The 13084-nt window shown below is 38.1% G+C and overlaps 1 long non-coding RNA gene across 1 annotated transcript; it reads left to right on the top strand.

Annotated features, from left to right (window-relative positions):
• The first annotated feature begins 8363 nt into the window (after positions 1-8363).
• Positions 8364-12133, top strand: LOC118685710 (uncharacterized). Its single transcript, XR_004980018.1, has 2 exons — positions 8364-8452; positions 11899-12133. It is a non-coding gene; the product is annotated as an uncharacterized LOC118685710 (long non-coding RNA).
• Positions 12134-13084: the final 951 nt, after the last annotated feature.

Below are 13084 nucleotides of genomic sequence, written 5' to 3' on the forward strand. Positions count from 1 at the left end.
GGGGGGAAAATAAATAGTTCAACATATTGCTCATCCAAACCAAAGTTACCCTGTAAAGACTTAGAAGGTTGGGAAACTTGGGACCCGTGAAGAATTCTCTCCATTCTCTCACTCACTCAGTTCTCTGCCTCTCTCTTTTCTTCTCTCTCTCTCTCTCTTTATATCTGTAAATGTTGAATATATACAAAAGTAAAAATTATATATATATATATGCACACTACATATAGCATATGAACAGGTTTAGGTAGGTTTAAGGGGCGTGTGTATCTGTGTGGTTGTGGGTGTGTGTATTTACACACATCTATATCTATTATATTTATGTGTAAAATGTATGTACAAAAGTCTTCTTAAGCCTGAATGAAGTAAATATAAATCTTATTTAAGATCTGGCTGAATTCCAAAGTGACATTGCATGTAATAACTTCATGCTCATGTGCACACATAAACACATTTACATTCACAGTTTTAATGTTCAAATGCAAAGTATAGGTCAATGTTATCATTATTCATGATGTATATATATCAGAACATTTCCAGAAGGTGAAACAAAAATTAAAAAATAAATCGATGAACCCCGAAAGATTTGGAATTTCAGCTGGATCCATAACCAATGTAATTAACCAGTATAGATATTCAAAAACTATTTTTTAAATGAGATTTGATATGAGTTTTCTCCTTTTTTCTTTCTAGTGGGAAACAGAAGGATTAGATAGGCTTTGGACAGAATTGCTAGAAAACACAACAGATATGAGTTTTGTTCTTCCAACTTTGTCTCAGAAAATCTGTAGCCTAGACACAACTGAGAATTATAAGGAAAACAGTCCTTGTATATTAATCTGTTGAGCATGGCATGAGAAAACAGGAAATAAAATCCAATACTTACTTTAACGTTACTGTTGTTGGATTCTCTGGGAACAAATTAAGATCACTAGATTTAAGGCCAAGGTTTTATTCCTTCTGTGACTGACAGTCTAAGAAAATCTGACTCTAAACAGGGCGCAGCCCATAAGGGATATTATTTCTTATAGTGTTTAGCTGTACAATTAAAGCAATGAATTTTCTTAACTTAGTTTCTGGATTTGTACAGCTGCTAAAACAGTAGACATTCACCTCATTCTTCTTCTCTTCTCTTTTATGATGCCATAAAAGTTTTATGAGTTATTTATGAGGACCTAGACTTTTGACCTTCAATACTTAGCTGAGGACAAATTTATCAAAGCAGAGCTATGATAGAGCCAATTGGAGTCTGTTGAGGTGTAAGAATCTATATTCTGTGTCATTAAATAAAAGCAATAAAAATATGCTGTTTGTGCCTTTGTTCTTAAAAGTATGCTGAAAAGCTGTCTTTGCTGGCCTGACAAAATCCATTTGCTGGCAGAGCTGATACCATTGCCCCCGTCTAGTTCAAAGAAGGTTCTGTAATGTAACACAGAAGGAGGCAGAGGAGACACTGCTTACTCTTAAAAATATTCTTTCATTTTTTCCCACAAAACCTGTGAGGGGTACTTAGCCTAGACCCACAATTTTCTGCAGACCCATAAACTAGGTTTGGCTTTATGACAAGACTGCCGACAAGAGCCACATGAAGTTTAACAAGGGGAAGTGTATAGTCCTGCCACTGAGAAGGACCAACCCCATGCAGCAACTGTATGCTGGGGTTGACTGGCTACAAAACAACTTTGCAGAATATCACCTGGCTTCTGGTGGCCAGAAAGCTCAACACGAGCTGTAAAAGCAATATTGTATCAGGCCAAATGCATCCCAGGATGCATGAGAAGGAGCAGGTCAAGGGACGTGATCCTTCCCCCCTAACTTTTTGCTGGCAAGGCACAGCTGGAGTTCTCAGGTCTGTTGATGGGTTCCACAGCACAAGAGATACAGGCCTATTGGAGCAAGTCCAGTTATGGTTATCAGGAGATATACAAGGAAGGACTGATATATCTAGGACTTTTTACCATATAGGCAAGGAGGCTCAGGGTGGTCTTAGCATTGCTTAGAAATATCCTTGCAGGCTTGGGTAACCTAGTCTGGCTCATCCTGCTTTGAGAGGGAGATTTGGACTAGGCAATCTCCAAGGGTACTTTCCCATAAGAGCTGTTCTGTGATGCTGTGTTACTATGAAGTAGACCATCTGTCCAGGAAGTCCTGATGGAAGCCTCCTTTCATCCCTCTTGTGGGATGACTGTGGCATGCTGTCAAGGTAGAAAATATTACACAGTATTCTGACTTGGAAGAGATGCACAAGAACACTGATTCCACCTCCTGAAATGAGCAGTACAGGGACTGAACCCACAATCTTGGCACTATTAGCACTGTGCTCCAGCCAACTGAGCTACTCCAAGGGTTACCCTTCCCTTTTTTCTCTTTCCCTCTGAGCTGTAGACATTCCAAGGAGTAGTGTGTTTACCAGTGGCTTCCAGAGGTTAACAAAAAGCTTATCATCCCAGCAAGAGGGTCACAGCTTCTTATTTATGCCTTAGCAATGTCAAAGGCCAGCTGGCTGGAGGGATAAACTGGCCATGCTCAGAATAAAAGTACTCCAATAAAATTGGGAGTAACACTCCCACCATGCAGGGAGCCACATCAGTCCCAAAACAGTGCAAACCTCCTAATTTGATATATTTCTAGGGAGATAGAAGCATAGACACTGTGGTATAAAGGTACAGATGTACTCCTTTACAGATATGCTAAAGTGAATAATATGCTGTACAGTAATTTATATGTCAAAAATTTTAAGCCCTTTTCCACCTTTGAATAAGGCAGAGTTATTTTAACAGGCTGTCACAACTCTTTTAGGTGGGGCACCTTCTAACATTCCACCAGTACAGTTTGATGAAGAAATTGCCCAAGGTTTGGAACTGGGATACTAAAAGTGACTTTTCCCTTGTCCTTATTAGGTAGCTGGAAAGAGATTACAGTAAAAGGTGTAAATTTAATGTCACCCTGGCAGGAGGTGGTGGGTTAGGAATCTTGTCAGTCACTGATTTACTGCTTAACAGTAGGGAAAGGCTTTAGAACAAACCCTGTAGGAGCATTATAAGCACTTTTTCTCTTGTCAAGATGTCAGAACACAACACAGGGTAGCCACTAAGCTTAAAAATGATTTATCAAAAAAGACCACCTGCAGATTATCTTATTTTTGTCATTTTAAAAGGACATGAAAAGATCATTTTTGTCATATCTCTTTCCTGGTCAGTAAACAAATCCACAGAGGGCCAATTTACTCATGAACTGGCCATTGATGTTATGAAACTCTTCTAATTTCTAAAGTTACATTTGTTGCTGTTACTTAAAATTATTTGTGATACATTTTTCTAAGTTACTGTCTCTCTCCACTACAAATTTTTAATTTCCATGTTCAAAAAGCTGAATTTTCTCCAAGCTGCAGGAATAATTCAGACTCTGCTAAATATTTTAATGTCAAGAGATGGAGACTTGTAAAGGAGAGCATTGTTAAAACTCTGACATTTTATTCTGATTTTCCATCAGTGGTTATGGTTCCAGAAAACTACAATTTAAGACATTTTAAAATCCTAATACTAATCATATGAAATAATAGCACTTTCTATATAGAACCAAGAATAAAAATAACCTTTGTCAAGACTAGAAACCTGGTAGCAGAAATTATAAATTGACAGTTTCAGTGTGACTGGATGAATAAAAAAAAAATTCCTCAAGACCCCAAAAAACCTGTGTTTGATGTCAAGGTCAGGACTCAAACATAAAAGCAACATAAAACAAAGCAGAGTATTATTTCTAGCAATAATAGTACCTTGTCCAGAGTTGCAATTAAAGCTGGTGTGAGTACAATATGGACTGCTTACCTGTTTCCCTTCTTATGGTTGGTTTGGGGTTTTTTATGTTTTGGTTTTTTTTATTACTTCATGAAAAGTGCTGCTCAGCTTTGAAGCTACATTGTGTAGCACTTTCAGATGGAAGTGGCTCAGATTAACTTAGAAAACATTTTGCAAATCTCAACCATGGACAACTATTTCCAGAATCTAAAATATATGGGCTGAAACAAACACCATATAAATTTATGATTTCCGTGGAAAAATGTCCTTGGATTGCTGCCGGTATAAAACAAGACCTGGCTCAAACTTCCCAGAAGTACACACCAAACAGAGTTTTCCAAAACCAGGGAGAAGAAGGAAGGGGAGAGAGGCTGCTCAGAGTCTGTTCACAGTTGGCTGAACAAAGCATCAGGATGGGAGCCCACTCAGAGTCCTGGTTTGGAAGGACCCTGCAGAACATGGCTTGCTTTCATTCTGCACCAGAGAGGCTGGAAGAGATTGGGTGCAGTGCTGCTTCTCAAGTGGGGCAGCACTCCTGCTACTTCCCCAGTGGTGATGATGTTACCTTGGCAGTCACCAAGGCTGAGCCTTCCAGGGCTAAGGAACAAAGAAAGCAGCACACAAGAGAGTCAGCTGTAGCCTTCAGGACAGTGAGAAAAGGCAATTTTCTTTTAATTGAGGAAATTTACCAACCTTTTCTTTAGGACTTGGGCAGAATGATTGCTATCTTGGCTTTTGTACTTCCAGAAGAAATGCTTTTTCTCTTCTGATACTCGATGGAGGGACTAGACCATTCATCATCAATGCATGTGAGAAAAAGCTTGTCAAAATACCAGAAATAAGTGGATAGCTTGTTCCCAGGGTAATTTCTTCTCAGAAATGCAGATGCAGAAAACGTGGATATTACAGGAGTGTGGACAGATTTTTATATGTATGCCTGATTTGAAGTCTAGATACAGAATTTTTCAGTTTTGTCAGTTCAAAGGCCACACACACACTATGCAGTAGGAAATCAGCACTACTCTGTGGGGAAGTAATGGGGAGCATGGGGTGCAGGGAAGGGCTATGGCAGCTGCTGCCTGCCCTGCTCCACTCAGGGAGATGCTGCTATGGGAAACCAGCCAGGCAAGAAGGGGTGAGTGGGACTGCTCCTGTGGTCTCTGCCAAAGACCCTTGTAAGGGTCTGTTATATTTCAGTCTTAGGTATTTTAATCTCTATCTGACATTAAAAGTAACAGGAGTTAAAAACTTTTCCTTGACTACTATTACTTTTTGTCACTTTGTTGTCTATAAGAAGACTTTCTAATTTCTTCCTTCCTTATTATAACAAATATGCTGATTTTAAATATTTATGGAAGCAGGAAACTATTTTTTTCTAGTGCAAGAAATAACCATAAACCAGTCTGCCTGATCTGCAGCTCTGTTGCTGTTGCAGGCTGGGGAAATACTGGTAAAAGAATGATCTCCTTTGTGCCAAGGGCATCATATTTTGGTGATCTTTTGGGCCTCATTCTCAAGAATATAGTTTAAGACAGAGTGGGGAAATATTCTGTCCACCTAATTTGCTTTTCCAATAGAAACTAAATTTTCAGAGTACCTTTTCGCAGTTTCTCAGTTTAGTATAAGCTCTTTCCAGTTTAATCTTTCTTTTCAGAAAGAGCATCCCTTTCTGCCTCCCCTCCCTCCCTCTCTCCACCATGTTTCCAGTGAAGTGAGATCATACAGACAGTAAAAGAGCAGAGAAATGTTTTAAGGTAAAAAGCTACGAACAGGCGAGTTTTTGTCAGTGCTATAACTGTCCTCATTTAATTCACATTCTACTGAAGCTTCTACTGAAGCTTTTCTGCATTATTCCAACTCCTAAGTAACATTTTTGACATCAGGTATGTATTAAAGCAAAGCCTAGAAGAGAAGTAATCATGTAGCTTTAGAAGGATTGCGAAAAAGAGGTTGCCTACTGGTTATGGATATAGGTCTGAAGTGGTGTACAGAGCATTTTTCTTTGTCATTTGTACCTCCAGTGACAGCAATATTTCATTTCCATTGCTACACAGGACCATGGCTGGTGAGTATAAGAGTATTTGTCTCTGAAATGCAATGCACCACAGTCATCAAGCAAATTTATCACAATGTAAGCACATATCAAGGTGTTCAGAATTGTCTTCTAAAGGTTGAGCACCTCTCCTTATGAAGACAGTGTGAGGGAGTTGGGTTTGTTCAGGCTGGAGAAGAGAAGGCTCTGGGGAGACCTTACAGCAGCTACCTAAAGGTACAAGAAAGCTGGAGATGGACTGTGTAAAACACCATGTATTGATAGAACTAAGGGGAACTTGTTTAAGTTTTAATTGAGAGAATGTTTTTATTTGATGTTAGAAAGATATTCTTCACTGAGAGGGACAAGACATTGGAACAGGTTGCCTAGAGAGGTTTTGGATGTCCCATCCCTGGGGGTGTTCAAGGCCAGTTTGGATGGGACTTCTGAGCAGCCTGGTCTGTGGAAGGTGTCCCTTCCCATGGCAGGGGGGCTGGAACTTGGTGATCTTTAAGGTCCCTTAACTCAAACCCTCCTTGCAATCTATGAATTCTTAAATCTCCTGACAAAGAAGGCCTATTTCTATATTTTGCACACTACGGAAACAAACTTGTATAGTTAGAATTTTGTGGCATGTTTGATTACTTAGCATTCACCTGTTGTATGACTCTGCACACAAAATTTCATTTAGCTATCTGATGTTCCCTAGTGAACTTGTATAAAGATGGTTTTTTTTCATTATAGTATGAAGATTTGATCTCTAGAACTTTTGATATCTAGTCTTTCCTTGCCATTCAGCTACTGATTCACTGTGATCAAATTATCCCTTTATTACTTTTCAACTTAAGTTTTTTTGTGAGCAAAAGGAATCGAACTCTTTGAGTATACCAGAGCAGACCATTTTGCAGTGCTCAAATAATATATGTTGATTTTATACATACCATGTGTGGGTATTGTAGTAAGAATTCTTTGTAGAACTCATGTAAATGTCTTGCAGAAGAATATACACAATTATTCTTTTTCCATAGCAATACCACTCATAATACAACACATGAAAACATACATTTGATTCCTACACCATGATGACATTTTTATCCTTCTAGTGAAGATTGAATTTTTTCATTACTCTTATTTTCAGTGTTGCTTCAGCCCAAGAAGTAAGAAGGTATTTTTTAGAAACTGTAATTAATAAAGTATAAGGAGATTATGTGTGAAGAATTTCTTGCACATCAGTTCTCTAAATATACGGTCTAAATATACTGCAAGCTATTTGTAAGACATTGATGACACATTACTTATTTTTCTGTGCATAAATATATCTTCTTCTTTGTCATATAACTCTCTTTGTTATATGTTTTTGTTCTAAGAGCAATTTACTGGCAGTTAAGATAACTATAAAGCATTATAAGAAGTATTAAATCAAAATAAAAAAACATTAAAGACTTCAGCTGTCTTATAGTTAGTTCTCGGAAAAAAAAACAGAATAACAGAAAACCAATCTGTCCAACAACTCACATTAATCATTAAGTTTATTATTTAAACTGATAGATGTATTTATGAACACTATTTTCAAATTCTTAACAAGGGAAATTATTTTGAAGTAGGAGGGGAAAAGCAGAGCAAAACATGGGGTATAAAGTATATAAAGCAGTAAAAAGAGGAAATAGCTCTCTCTCACAATTGTTACAGAAGTTCCAAAATGGTTCTGAGGATTGCACAGGCCCTGTCCAGGCTTAGTGTATCCTTAGGACTGATTTTGTCAGGCAACAAAATATGGAAGCTACAACAGTTCTGTTATATATATAGCTCCTATATCAGAATATGCTTTAATCCACAGGATCAAATAGCATTTCCTTGGAGTACTTTCAGTTTTGAATGAGATCCAACACATATAAAAGAAGAATCAATCAATATGGTTCGAACTCTATGTAGAAAGAGGATGGAGTAAGACACACAGAGACTTGAGGGATTAGAAAACTCAAATACAAAACTACTCACCCTCTTCCCATCAGTTCTCTCAAATCAACTTGGCCTGTAATCACAGTGCTTTCTCCTCTGTCTACTGGCAGCTGACCAGCATAGCTTCAATGACTTTACCATTAAAGCCTTTTTTGGCACCAAGTTTTTTCTCACCATTTTCTATTCTTTAAAATGCAATGAATGTTCATGTTAAATTATGCAATAAGCACATGCATTGAACAGGCATAATGCACGTTTGCTCATGGAATTTGTCAAACCTATTTCAATTGATTGGGAAAAGATTGTGTGATTTTTTTGCACTGTAGTTCTACAGCCAACTAGCTGGTAAACCAGAAAAAACCCTTTTTTTCTTTTTTTTTCTGAGCCAAAAGCATTTGTACAGGAGAGGCAAGAATAAAGCATGAGCAATAGTTCAAATGCTGTTCCTGTTCCTTGCAGTGTGCTTAATTCTTCACATCTGCTGTTGATTCTGGCTGAGAGTTTTCATGCTAAAGTAAAAGAGCAAGGAGAAGAGACACAAGGCAGCTCTAGGGAAGGCAGCAGAGGCTTTGGTTCAGGAAAGGGGAGAAGGACTGGCAGTGAGAACAAGACTGAAGATTTCATTTGACTTGATGCAACAAGAAGTGAGTGCTAGCTATGATCTGAGGTAATTCCTTCCTTTTTCTTCTCTCAGCTACAGAAAATCAGCCTAGCCTGGTCAGGCCACTATGCGTATGAGCTTAAAGTGAAATATTTCTTATTCCAAATAGGGTTATCATTATTCCTCATTAATACTATGGGATGCACTAAGCTTCAGGATCATCTTGTAGGTATTTAGACAATGGAAAGAAAAAAAACTGTCTTGCAGACCTAGCTAAGCATTTAGCTGATTGCAGCTATTCACAGCCTCCAACTGTCTTTACTAGAGATATTTATTTATTTAAATAAAGGTGTCACAGTAGAACACCACCCTAGGCAGTTCAGACATAGGTTTTTTTTGACAGTTAAAGAATTCCAGGTGGGTCACATTTTTAGATGACAGTGGTTGGAAATCATTGGTTAGCAAATACCAGGAAATCTTTATTAATCTATGGCAACACATGACACTGACGATAATGGTTCTTCCTAAAATACACAGTAAATCTTTTGCACAGTTAAGCTTGAAGCTTTTTCTGAAGTACTGCTCTATTAATGTAGGGGTAGTTCTCTATTTTACCTGTTTTGAAAATCTGACTTATAAGTTTCTTGCTATATTGCAGTTCCTTTCTCAAATCTGGGTACCTAGGAAGGGTCAAGACTATTGCAGTATAGGAAGGGAAGGGAAGGGAAGGGAAGGGAAGGGAAGGGAAGGGAAGGGAAGGGAAGGGAAGGGAAGGGAAGGGAAGGGAAGGGAAGGAAGGGAAGGGAAGGGAAAAGGAAGGGGAAAAGGAAAGGGAAAGGAGGTCCTGTCTTCTAGATTTGTGACAACGGAATGCCAGGAGAAAGGAATAGCTCTGTCCTTTGGGGCATGAGGAGTATGAGGAAATTGTAAATTAAAAGAATATTGTGGGGTGACTGGTAATCTCAGTTAACAACTTTTGTAGCTATTCTTGTAATCCTTGAGGCAATTACTGTATTACATATTTAAACATGTAGTACTGAATTATAGAGAAAACGTGTCACAATATTTTGGGTTTCCAACATATTTTCTTGAAGATCTTTGTCTGGGAGAGGTAGATAATTTTAAAACATGTGGTTCTAGGCTCATTAAGTCTTTTGAAGCCAGACACGAAGGAAACAAAACCTCAGAGACTATTAATGTTTTGGGCCCTACTTAACAGCACATTTCATAATGAAATGCTAAACCTGTATAATTTTTTAATCTGCTTGCTTTGTAGGTCTGTTTTACTCTCTCTTGAATTGTCTTTACCTTGCCTATAAATTAGGCATGATTGTTTTTAATGAAAACAAAAAGGAATAGACAAGTTGATGTGAAGCTCAGCTAAGAATGAGAGACTTGGGAGGCAAATTTTTGCATATGAATATGCTTGGGAGGCAAATATAAGCATATAGATATGCTTTATCCTAGTGCTTCATATTCAGAATAAAGTTGCACTTTAAACATTTGAGATGAGGTTTGAGAGGTATGTAGGAAATATGAACACCCACATGTACAAAATGGGATTGCTGGTTATTTTACTCTTAGCATGCAAATCTCTTATGCAGATCTGAAAATACCATTTTGATGCTCTGCAATATTGTATTTTTAAAGATGTAACCCAATAAAATATTTTTGGAAAAAAAAAGTTGAAACAATATGATAGCAATTACATGCATCAGTCAAATGATTCTTTGAGCACCTGGTATTATCTTTGAGCATCTTTGGTAATATCTTTCTCTTTTCACTTTGTTTCTAATGAAGATTATTTGGTTATGAAAAAACAGGGTCAATTAAATGTCAGTGAGGGACAATAACAGTCAGGAAGGGGAATCAAATTAAATGTTTCAGAAATCATTAGTGGTCTGTGATGTCCTACAACAATCAGCAATGCTCTTCTGGAGTAATGTTGTTGACAAACTGTCTAGAAAGATTTTCTGTTATAATAAGCTTGTGTGACCCAGATATTTTCCTAATTTGTTCTTCCTCTTTATCATAGTAATTCTTAAGAATATTTTCTCCCGCTTAATCTTTCACCTCCTCTCTGATACTGGTGGTGCCTGTGACCATGCATTCCGTGCCCCTCTTTCTGCTAATGACAATGGTCTTCAGGCTGCTGCAGGCTCTGCCACCACACCTGCCCACCCCACAGATTCATGGTGAGGTGGGTTGGCTCCCTCTCAGCAGACTCCCAGCTTTAGTGAGAGGCAGAAGTTGTTGGATCCTGCCGAGTTCAGGATTCAGGGAAGCAGCTCGTTATTTATTGCGAGAGGCAGCTCCTGCCTGTTGCTGCTGAGCCCAGGGAGGGGGAGCTGCACCATTCACTCTCTCAGGGGGAACTGCTGCTTCCCTCCATATCAATTTCTGGCAGCATTGACTGATTTCAGATCTCAGTGGGAGCTGGAAGGCAGGAGTGACTGCATTTCAGTGTGCTGAGATACTTCTCTAGTCTTCCTCTGATAAAGTCTTGTAGGTGGATTTTTCCTCCCTTGCCTCTATTTACAGTATCCACAAAAAGATATGGTTAAGTTTAGGGGAAAAAAATTGTGGACATACATGCTTGTACCTACTGCTGAGAACTGAGCAGTGGTCCAAGATATGGCATGTAAGCAGCAACCTGCAAGATAAGTAAGAATTATACATGAAAACTGATAATTTCAGGAAAAAACCTGGAATTATCCTGCTACCACCCCTCCAGTCACATAAAATGTGCATCGGGGGTAATAAGAATCAGTTAAACACTGTGACTATAAGATGATTGGCAAGATTAAACCAAGGCATGTGTTGGATTTCATCAGTCATGTCTCAAATGAATTTTGTTTTGTAGATATATTTAGAATTTTAAAAAAGTGTCCTATGGTGGACTGAAGATTAAATTCCTCTTAGGAAAAAATAAGTTCCTCTTTACAAAAAAAACAGGTGTGGCTGATGAGAAAACATCAGTATTTGTCGATTCAGCCTCAGCCTTCATAAGAGAGGCTTCCTCCAGAAAGCAGAAACTGTAGCTTGTCCAACTCCTTCCTCTGCACATCCTCTGTGACTGTGGCTCTGGTATGAGCAATCGCCCATAGATATTTTTATCAGCCTTGGGTCTTGTAAAAATAATTTAATGAGTAAGAAATATGAAAAAGCATAGTTATCAAGGTAAATTCAAAATAGTCAGAATACTTTCAACACAGTAAATAGAATTTTCAGTGAAGTTATAAAAGCACAAGATGCCTCAAATGCTAGGACATTAAGATCAGCTTTGGCAAATACAAATGGAAGTAAGCTGCACAGAACCCCGTAGGTATGAGTACCCTGTAAGACTCCTTACTCAAACTACCAGATTTAGAAAATTCTCTAGGTAGCTAAAGCTCAAGAAAGGAAGAGTAAATGTGAGAAACATGTTAACAGCAGTATTTAGTTGGTAGAAACTTGCTGGATAAACATTCCTGTTTATTCTCAAATGAGAATTTTTTTACCTGTTATTTCAGAGTGAAGTGCGACAGAGGACGTTTGTGACTATACTCTAAAGCAGCATTGGAAGAGACACACGTCCCAAAACACTCTGCTATTCTTCTGCACAGTGAATCTTCATAGGATGAGGAATACTGTTTCTTCTCAGGATTTGAAAAATCAAATAAATTATGTCAGTATATATCTCAATTATGCTCTTAAGGGCATTGCATAAAATAAAAAAAATGCCACTGTAGCATTTAAATGGCTAAATTTCTTTTTCTCATTCCTTTTAATTTTCACAAGTAATTTTCACCACCAATCATTTCCTCGTGCAGTAACTAGCAATTTTTATTCTCTCATCCCTAAACCTCAAGAGGATAACAGCAAGGCTGATACCAGCATTTCTCTAAGCTTTCTAGTACTCAGACTCTCTAACTTCTGATATTAGAATTACATGAACACCTGCTTCTGACCAGTGGTTGGACTTTGCCTTGGGGCAGATTAGAGTGAAACAACACTGAATTATTTTGTTATTGTTGTGCCTTAAAACTATGTAAACTGTTAAGTGGCTAACTGCTTTAAAAGGCCCGGGTTTTGGCAATAAAGAGCACTCCTTTACACATGCCTGGGGTCCCTATGTCACTCATTATTGCAACAAATGTTTAAATATGTTTAAATAAATAATTACTTAAAAAATAAAATTTTTAAAAAATATGTAAGGTTTATTTTACAATAATCTGGTTGCAATGGAAAGGAGATGCAGCTATTTTTGTTATTATCTGTAGAAATATAGCAATATAAAAGCATAAAATAATACTTCAGAAAATTCATAAGGAAAAGAAAGACAAAGAAAGGTTAAGAGTAGAGCAATAGTAGAGAGGAATGATATTACCACTCATGCAGTAAGCAGTGAGACTTGCTTGTTGCAATTTTGATGTCCATTTGTTGAAGTGATGGTCACAGTCTTGATCTGTCAGGTATGGGGGCCCAAACCACAAAGTTCAGTGGGTAATGTAGATGCATAGAAACACCCAGGTACCTTCCCTGTGGGGAGCGTTTACTCCATCTGCTGCAACACTGTGCATCATGCCCAGTCTTCTTGTGGAAAGCTCTAGAAATGAGCCTGGGGGTGTTTCAGATGTCTTTGATGGTTTATGACACCTTCTAAGTCATGGCAGCTCCTTCTCATGTCAGTGTAGCTGAGCCAGTTATGCCCCACCA

The sequence above is a fragment of the Molothrus ater genome, chromosome 3 (assembly GCF_012460135.2).
Source record: "Molothrus ater isolate BHLD 08-10-18 breed brown headed cowbird chromosome 3, BPBGC_Mater_1.1, whole genome shotgun sequence".
Taxonomy (NCBI): Eukaryota; Metazoa; Chordata; class Aves; order Passeriformes; family Icteridae; genus Molothrus; species Molothrus ater.